Here is an 8,745-nt window from a genome sequence, read left to right as displayed (position 1 = left end):
ATATATGTGTACATATACACACATATATACATATATGTGTATGGGAGATACATATATATTTATGTATATATGTGTATATGTACATACATATATACATACATAAATACATATATATGTATCTCCCATTTTAATTTTTAAAAATTATAAGATATTTCAAACATGCAGAAAATTCTCATGTTACAAATCTTCTTATACCTACCACCTGGCTTTAATGTATGTACCCTTTTAATGGCACCTACCTATGTAGTGTTGTGTTAGTGTTTCTTCTCTTTCTCCTCCTATACTATAGAGAGGTGCCTGAAGGCAGGGGCTTGACCTCCTCTTTGTGTCTCAGGAGCATCTTGCACAGCGTCTGTATACCTTAGACCCCCTAATTGTTGCTGAATTGAATTGAGTTCTTGAAAGACCTCAAAGAGGCCTTCAGGAAAAAGGAAAGTGTAGCAAGCAGCACATACGATTCTCACAGATTTGAGAAGCTGCAGCTATTTTTAAGGTATATTAATTCAGAAGGAATTACTGGAAGTGAAAATAGGACAGCTGCATCTTGTGGCATATAACATTGAAAACTTACTTCATAGACTGATATCCTTGACTAATATTTCTGATTCCAGAATTAAAGCCACAGGCAACCCGAATCCCAGCTTTCCACGATTTCTGTGCCCTCCTACAAATGATGTTTATTTATTATGAAAGATCTTTAGCTGATAACAATTTACCATCAGCTACATCAGGTGCATTAGACGTTTATGCCCTTTGTCGAGTCCCAGTGGTTTTGTCTTCTGCCCTGACCTCCCTTTACCTGCTACAAATGCAGGAAAGTGTTGTACTGCCTGAAATATTAGAATTCTACCATATTGCTCCTTGGCACAGAGCTACCTCAATGACTTACCAGAATTTCCAGAATTCAAAGAAGAATCTGCTATATACCAAGGTAAATGAGACCTTGGCATGCTTTCTAGCTAGTGGTAATGGCATCTGGCTTGCCCTGGATGGTCCCAGTTGTAGATCAGTGAATTATTCTCAGCTTCCTCTTCACTCTCAAAAGTGTCTCTGGGCCAGGCATGGTGGCTTACGCCTGTAATCCCAGCAATTTAGGAGGTCGAGGTGGGCGGATCACCTGAGGTCAGGAGTTTGAGACAAGCCTGGCCAACATGGTGAAACCCCATCTCTACAAAAAACACAAAAATTAGCTGGGCATGGTGGTGGGTGCCTATAGTCCCAGCTACTCAGGAGGCTGAGGCATGAGAATCGCTTGAACCCGGGAGGCGGAGGTTGCAGTGAGCTGTGATCACGTCACTGCACTCCGGCCTAGGCAACAGTGAGACTCGATCTCAAAAAAAAAAGTGTCTCCGGTTTAGCTCATAAATCATATGATCACTCTATTAATCCCCCACCTAAACTTTTTACATCATAGGACCTGCCTTCTGTGGATGGGACTTCCATTTTTTAAATTTCTGCAGTGTCCTATTAAGTGGATTAAATAAGAGCCTTTGATTTGTTAAAGGAGGACACACTAGACATCACAAACCACTCTTTATTTTCGGCATTCCGCTTTCTGAACATAACACAAACCAAAATAACCCGAGATGTTACCATCATGAATCGTGCCGACGTGACATAGCTGCTTTCCATGGGGAAAATGTAAACCATCAAAAAAAAAAAAAACAACAAAAAACAATAAGACTAAAATTTAAATGACACGGTAAAAAATGTTCAACATTTATAGTCCTGGACCATTTACTGAATTTAATTGAAAACCAGCTTAAATTTCAAAAACAGCAACAACAATTCAGGCTGCCTTTTTTTATTACACATTGGATTGCTCCTTGTCTCTTCGCTTCATCTATATCAGGTCAAAAAAAAAAAAAAAAAAGAAAAAGAAAAAGAAAAAAATAATAATACAACATTGGAATCACGTGAAGTTATAACGATATTTTCAGCCCAGCAATTTCAGCCCAATTTTCAGCAGTAATGTTTCATTAGAATCAAACATTTCCTAGATGGTTTAAAAACACAATGAAAATCTGGCACTTTGAGAGCTTGTGTGAATACAGCTTTAACTTCTTATTCTCAAAGAAAAATGAGATTTAACATTAAAAAACTAAAGCAATGCCCCTGAAGGTTCTTCCCTTAAAAAAGAAAGGAAGCTCAGCCTGCTGTACACATTAAATAATTCAAATCAATGATCCTTTTAAGCCTTTAGCAATGCATGAACCAATAGGGAGAAGCAATCTAATACTTCATGCATTTAGGGGATTGCATTAGAAAGACTGCTAGTCTGCTTCTGCTTTTATAAATGCAAATGTATGCAGAGCAGACAGATTGGGATCTGTACAATTTAGCAATGATCGAAACTTGTAATTTTTGAAAATGGGACAGATGTCCAGTCTAGTTATATTAAGATGCTTCTTATTGAAGAAGAAACCAAACCAAACAAACAGTTCAATGCCACCTCCTCTTTTAACCGGAAACAAATAAACAAAGGCATCACAAATTAGAAAAAGTTATATACCATCTTGTTTCTTTCATGGATTGTTCAAGTTGAGAGGCAGCTTCGGGTAGTGGAATAAACACTTCCAGCATGTATCACTGCATTACTCATCTTTCTGTCCCTAAAACACAGGAATGAAGGGAAATATTTCCCCATTCAAGGACCGGGGTGGGCTTAAGTCTAACTTCCAGAGTAGCCAGGTCTCTGGTTCTGTGGACTATGCTCTCCTTGAACCACAGACAGGAAGGCAGGCCAGAGTCAGGGCAGTCAATAAATACATGCTGAATGAAAGCCTTTGTTTACTCACTGAAACTTGCTGAGTGCTCATCGTCTTTCCACGTTTGTAATATCACAGCTCCAGAGGTTTATTTGATGATGGCGAGTGCCTAGAATGTGCCACAAACTGGGGAAATAAAGGTGAAAACATGGCATTTACTCTTGAAGAGCCCGCAGTCTGGTGGGAAAGCCAGAGAAGTAAATATACGATTAAGATGAGTGCTAGCGGCTGGGCATGGTGGCTCACGCCTGTAATCCCAGCACTTTGGGAGACTGAGGCGGGCGAATCGCCTGAGTCCAGGAGTTCAAGACTAGCCTGGGCAACACGATGAAACCCCATCTCTACAAAAATTACAATAAATTAACTGGGCATAGTGGCACGTGCGTGTGGTCCCAGCTCCTCGGGAGGCTGAGGTGGGAGGATTGCTTGAGTCTGGGAGGTAGAGGTTGCAGTGAGCTGAGATGGTGCCACTAAACGCCAGCCTGGGTGATACAGTAAGACTCTGTCTCATAAATAAATAAATAAATAAATCTACAAAGGCAGGCAGAGAGGCAACTAGAAGAGTGGGAGGCACTGAGGTTACAATAATTCAATCAAATCTTCATTAGGAATGTCTATGTGTGAGGTATGGTGTGGGGCACAAGGATGGAGTCCCTGTAGGTGCTAGGAGTTCAGGAAGAGGAATGACATCCAGTTGTGCTTCAGAACAATCACTCTGGAGGCGAGGCAGAGGAGGATGGTGGGGGTTACAGCCTAGAGGCCAGGAGGCTTACTGTGGGCCCAAACCAACACAGGGACGGGCTGGAGAAAAAGAATGCCTGCTTATGAGAGACACTCCAGCCAGCTTTCCCACAACGCAGCTGCTACTTCACTTTCAGTCAGAGCCGATGGTTCTGGAGTTCATCCTTACACTGAGCTAAATCCACCTCACTCTCACTGCCATTTGCTGGCCTAGATGTGCACTCTGCAGAAATTCAGAAATTACAGCTCCTCAAACAGTGGGTTGTGTTCATGCTTGACTGCCATCAGCAAAACCTAGATAAAATATTTATATTTCTCTAACAAACAAAAAAGCAGACATAAGGCATGCATTCCAAAACCTCCCTGGATTTCCCACTCTCAACATTCAAGGCAAGGACGTGAGGTCTTCCTAAAGAGGCTCAAAAGAAGATAGTTTAAAAAATTCTTCCTTAAAAAAATTAAGCCTCTGCTTTATCGATGTTTTCTGGATTTTGGAAACTTTCACTTAATGAATTACCCCTCTTCTTGCTTCCCAAACTCAATAAATAAGGGGAAAGTGTTTCTCCATTCAAGAAAAATAGGGTTTTGCAGCTGGGTGTGGTGGCTCACACCTGTAATCCCAGGACTTTGGGAGGCCAAGGCAGGTGGATCACTTGAGGCCAGGAGTTCGAGACCAGCCTGGCCAACATGATGAAACCTCATCTCTACTAAAAATACGAAAATTAGCTGGGCGTGGTGGTGGGCACCTGTAATCCCAGCTACTTGGGAGGCTGAGGCAGGAGAGTCGCTTGAACCCGGGAGGCAGAGTTCAGTGAGCCGAGATCGCGCCATTGCACTCCAGCCTGGGCGACAGACCAAGACTCTGTCTCCAAAAAAAAAAAAAAAAGAAAGAAAAGAAAAGAAAAAGAAAACTAGTGTTTTGCTATTCTGAAGACACTTAGAGCTCCACTCAATGTCTACAAGTGGAGCTACTTACAGCTCCACTCAAAATTGAGCTCCACTCAATTTTCCACGAATGAGGGACAGAAAAGCAGCGGGGGTCAGCTGCTAATCACGACCTCTGCCCTCTGCTTTTTCACCTTAGTAGACCCACCTCCTGCAGGTACCCTGATAGGTCTGCGATTCTAAGAAGCTTCCTGGATTTCTATCTACAACCTTAGAAAGGGCCCTTCAGCCCAGACCTCATTACCAGAGCAAGATGGTGAACCACTGTGGTCCCTGGTCGGCCAGAACTCTGCCCATGTGGTAGTGAGGCTGTTCTAGTCAGGAAGCCCAGGGATTAATATTGCTACTAAGTTTTGATCAGGAAAATATAATTTATATTTTTTATTATGGAAGTTGGCAAACATACATAAAGAAGATAGAAGAGGAAAGTGAACTCACATATTAACTTCCTTCAGGTTCAACATTACCAACATCTTGCCACACTTCATCTATCCTTTTCTTTCTTTTTAACTTATTTTTTTTTTTTTAGAGACAGGGCTTCACTCTGCCACCCAGGCTGGAGTGCAGTGCCGCAGTCACAGCTCACTGCAGCCTTGAACTCCTGGGCTTAATTAAGTGATCCTCCCAACTTGGCCTCCTAAATGCTGGGATTATAGGCATGAGCCACAGTGCCCCGCCTTCTTCCTTCATTCTTTTTCTTTCTCTTACCTTCTCTTCCTTCTTTGCCTCTTTTTCCCTTTCTTCCCCTTCCTTTCTTTTCTTCCTCCTTCCTTTCTTTCCTTACCGTGGTATTTTAAAGCAAATCTCCTACATCATATTCTATGCTTATATTTCAGGGTATGTAACTCTAAAAAATACAATTTTTCTTATAGAACTACAATACCGTTATCATACCTGACCAAATTAATAATAATTCTCTAACATCATCTAATACCCAAGAAAGTTTTAAAATCGTAAGACTTGAAATTTCTATTGCCTCTCCAGGGAAAGGCCACCCTACAGACAGCCTTAACAGATTCACTATCGGGGAATTCTTCTAGATACTCAGCTGAAATTTTCATCCTGTGACTGCATATTGTGCCCCCGTGTATCATGTTAAATAATTAATCTCTCTTTTTAAAGTTTGCACGTTTCAGATATTTGTATACATTTAGCTGGTCTCTTTCATCTTTGCTTAGCTGAGCTATACACATTTAATTCTTTTAATATTTCTTATAAATCAATCCCGTCAGCCCGCTAATCATTTTGGAGCTTTTCTTTGAACCTCCTCCAGCTAGCTTCTATAAGCCTAGTAATGAGTAGTCCAGAACCAGATGCAGCATTCCAAGAGCAGTCTCACCCAAATCAAATCGCTCCCCACTTCTCCAAGTGCTCAATCCCAAACCACAAATGCCTTATTTTCTGTCTCATTTTAACAGAAACAAACGTCTTGTTTTCTGCTTTTATTCTCGATTATCTTTAGGCATTGCAGCCTGTGTCTCATCCCTCCCACTAAACATCTGTGCCTCAGAGCACTTTTCTCCAGATGTGATGTAAACAGCGTTGGTGGAATCAGAAGAGTATACAGCTCTGCCACTCCAGCTGCGTGACTCTTGGCAAAACACCTATTCCTCAACACCACTTCAAGTTCTTCACCTAAATAACAAAGAAAGACAGAACCTACCTACTTTGCAGGATTGTTGGAGGGACAAATAAGATGATGTAAATGAATGGGGTTTACTGGCCAGGCGTGGTGGCTCACGCCTGTAATCCCAGCATTTTTGGAGGCTGAAGTGAGCAGATTGCTTGAGCTCAGGAGTTTGAGACCTGGGCAACATGGTGAAACCTCACCTCTACAAAAAAAAAATTTAAAAATTAGCCGGGTGTGGTGGTGCACACCTCAGCTACTCAGGAGGCTGAGTGAGAGGATCGCTTGAGCCCAGGATGCTGAGACTGCAGTGAGCCACGATTGCACCACTGCACTCCGGCCTAGGCAAGAGTAAGACCCTGTCTCAAAAAAAAAGCGAGGGGGATGTTTACTAACTTTAATGCTCTCTCTCTCTCTCTCTGTGTAGACAGACATATGTACTTAGTGAATTTTTGTGCACTTATATGCAAAAGGTGAACATCTATATCCTCTAAAGACATCAATAGCCTATTTCACCATTTAATAATCACTGCTGTCAGAAAATTCTTTGTTTCAGCTCAATTCTTCTTACCAAAACAATAGCTTATAAAGCATCTTTGAAATGTACAATTTGAATCCATAAATCATGAAAATTTCATTTTTACCTTTCTCCCCTTGGATATAAATCAGGCATGTGGCATTTGCTTCTGTTTACTGACTGTTTACTAGGTTCGAAGAATCAGACTAAACACTATCTGAATGACCTAACTCAGGCTTCATAATTTTATGAAGTAGACATTATTAATAATCCCACTTTATAAATGAGTAGACTGGGGCTTAGAAAAGTTCATTAACTTGCCTAAGGTTAACAGCTGATGATGAGCAGTAGGGCCATGCTGTCAACCACGGGCATGACTTAATATTTCAAATACTCACTGGGAACCCCTAACTACAGAGTAACTTCAAAAGGCCTCCTATTTGCCAAGCACTTGGAGAGAACTGAAAAGGCATCGTCCTTTTCAAGAGGCTCATTGTTTGGCTGGTGGGGGACTCACAGCTGTTAAAAGAGGAACAAGCATGGTAGCAGTCATTATCATAGTCAACTGTACCAACTAGGCAAGGCCTAAGAAAATGTTGCTCTTACACCAAAATTCAGATTCATTAAGAAAAACCATTTGATGACTATGGTTAGTCATTTTCCCCTCTCATTCCATGGCCCTGGATTATCTAATAAATTACCAAATACCATCAATTTTCCTTTAAACCGTCCGTTCAAACATCCATTATCTGGTGATACTGTAGTTTGGTGTTTATTGCCTCAATCCTGCATTACTGCACCAGACTCAGTTCTAACTGGGCTCTCTGCATCTCATTTCTACCTATTCAGTTTTTGGCACATGTCACTACCAGATTAATCTTCTTAAAATAAAGCTTCCATACGAGCCAGTCGCTTCACTGCGGCTTTACTCAATCTTGGCTTTCAAGGGTCTAAATGACGTAATCCCAAATGATGCAAATCCTCCTCTCCATCCAGACCAGTCTGCTCTTTACTGTGTTCATCTTGTACACCGTCATTTGTGCTGGAAATATTCTCCCCTCCTCAATTGCTCTCCTCTCTTAACCTTTTGAATATTAAATACTGTTCAAGGCTCAACTCAAGGTCTTTCTCTTCTAACCTGATCACCAGGCATCCTGTTCTCCCTCCTTTCTTTTCAGTAGGAGATCAGCAGATGTTTGCAGAAATGAATTATTGCTCTATCAATAGCACCTTTTGGCAATATCATTTACTGATATGTATGTATTATCTTGTACCGTACTGCTACTTCCCTCCTTATATGTACACTTCTTGAGTTCCCATTAAATGAAAGTTTCTTAAAGGCCTGGACTACATCTTTTGTATGGCGTGTTCTTTCCCTGCACAGTAGGTACTTGTGAATATTTGAAAACTGACATATTTAATTGATATAAAAGAAAATCACCTAGTTATTACCTTTAGGTTATATTGCCAATTCTGTGAGCCAAAGAATATTAATGACCTAAGATATCTGGCCTCTAAGTCCTGTCCTTAATAATGTAATAATTTGGGGTTAGGAGAGTTAACTTTTCCATGCCCCAATTTTCCCATTTATAAAGTAAGAATTTAAAAGTCAGATAATTCAGAGCACCTGAATACATGAATGCTGATTTATTAAATGCTTTGCCATTAGTTAACACCTTGACAGATGATTTTCTAAGAATATAAAATTCAACACAACATTATGGTATCACAAGTCAGTTTACGTGTCTTAACTCGATACAGAGTGTTCCATTTCTAGCAAAAGTAAGTAGAGAAAATAACCTCAAAACAAGTTTCCACTTAGCTATAGAAAGTTTCAACAGAATATCAATTCCATCCTAACAGTGAGAAAAAAAAGCTGCATAACTTCTTGAGCCCATCAGAGAACTAATGGCTGACAAGCCTCTCTGAGAAGAGATGGAAAAATGAACTGTTCTCAGTTTTGGCAGAATACAGAATCGATAGGTAATCATCATAAAAGCAGGTGTATTAGATATGGTTCTGCAGAGAAACAGAAGGATACATAGGGTGTGTGTGTGTGTGCGTGTGTATGAAGAGATTTATTAATTAGATAGGAGGCTGAGAAGTCCCACAGTCTGCCATGGGAAAGGTGGAGACCCAGGAATCCA

At 40.8% G+C, this 8,745-nt stretch overlaps 1 protein-coding gene across 2 annotated transcripts in view; it reads right to left on the bottom strand.

The window, feature by feature from the left end:
• Positions 1–1,522: 1,522 nt before the first annotated feature.
• TRUB1 (TruB pseudouridine synthase family member 1) overlaps positions 1,523–8,745 on the bottom strand; it is a 58,560-nt gene continuing 51,337 nt past the window's right edge. Inside the window, exons 8-10 of one of the 2 annotated variants that reach the window (XR_008668829.2) lie at positions 2,799–2,894; positions 2,513–2,612; positions 1,523–1,843 (exon numbers count right to left, since the gene is read on the bottom strand). The gene's annotated coding sequence lies outside the window, so the exon portion shown is untranslated. The remainder of the gene's footprint in view (positions 1,844–2,512; positions 2,613–2,798; positions 2,895–8,745) is intronic. The other variant, XR_008668830.2, reaches the window with a different exon arrangement.

Source organism: Gorilla gorilla, chromosome 8 (genome assembly GCF_029281585.2).
Source record: "Gorilla gorilla gorilla isolate KB3781 chromosome 8, NHGRI_mGorGor1-v2.1_pri, whole genome shotgun sequence".
Lineage (NCBI taxonomy): Eukaryota > Metazoa > Chordata > Mammalia > Primates > Hominidae > Gorilla > Gorilla gorilla.
Note: the sequence above shows the minus strand (reverse complement) of the source record. Positions and strands in the feature narration are given on the sequence as shown.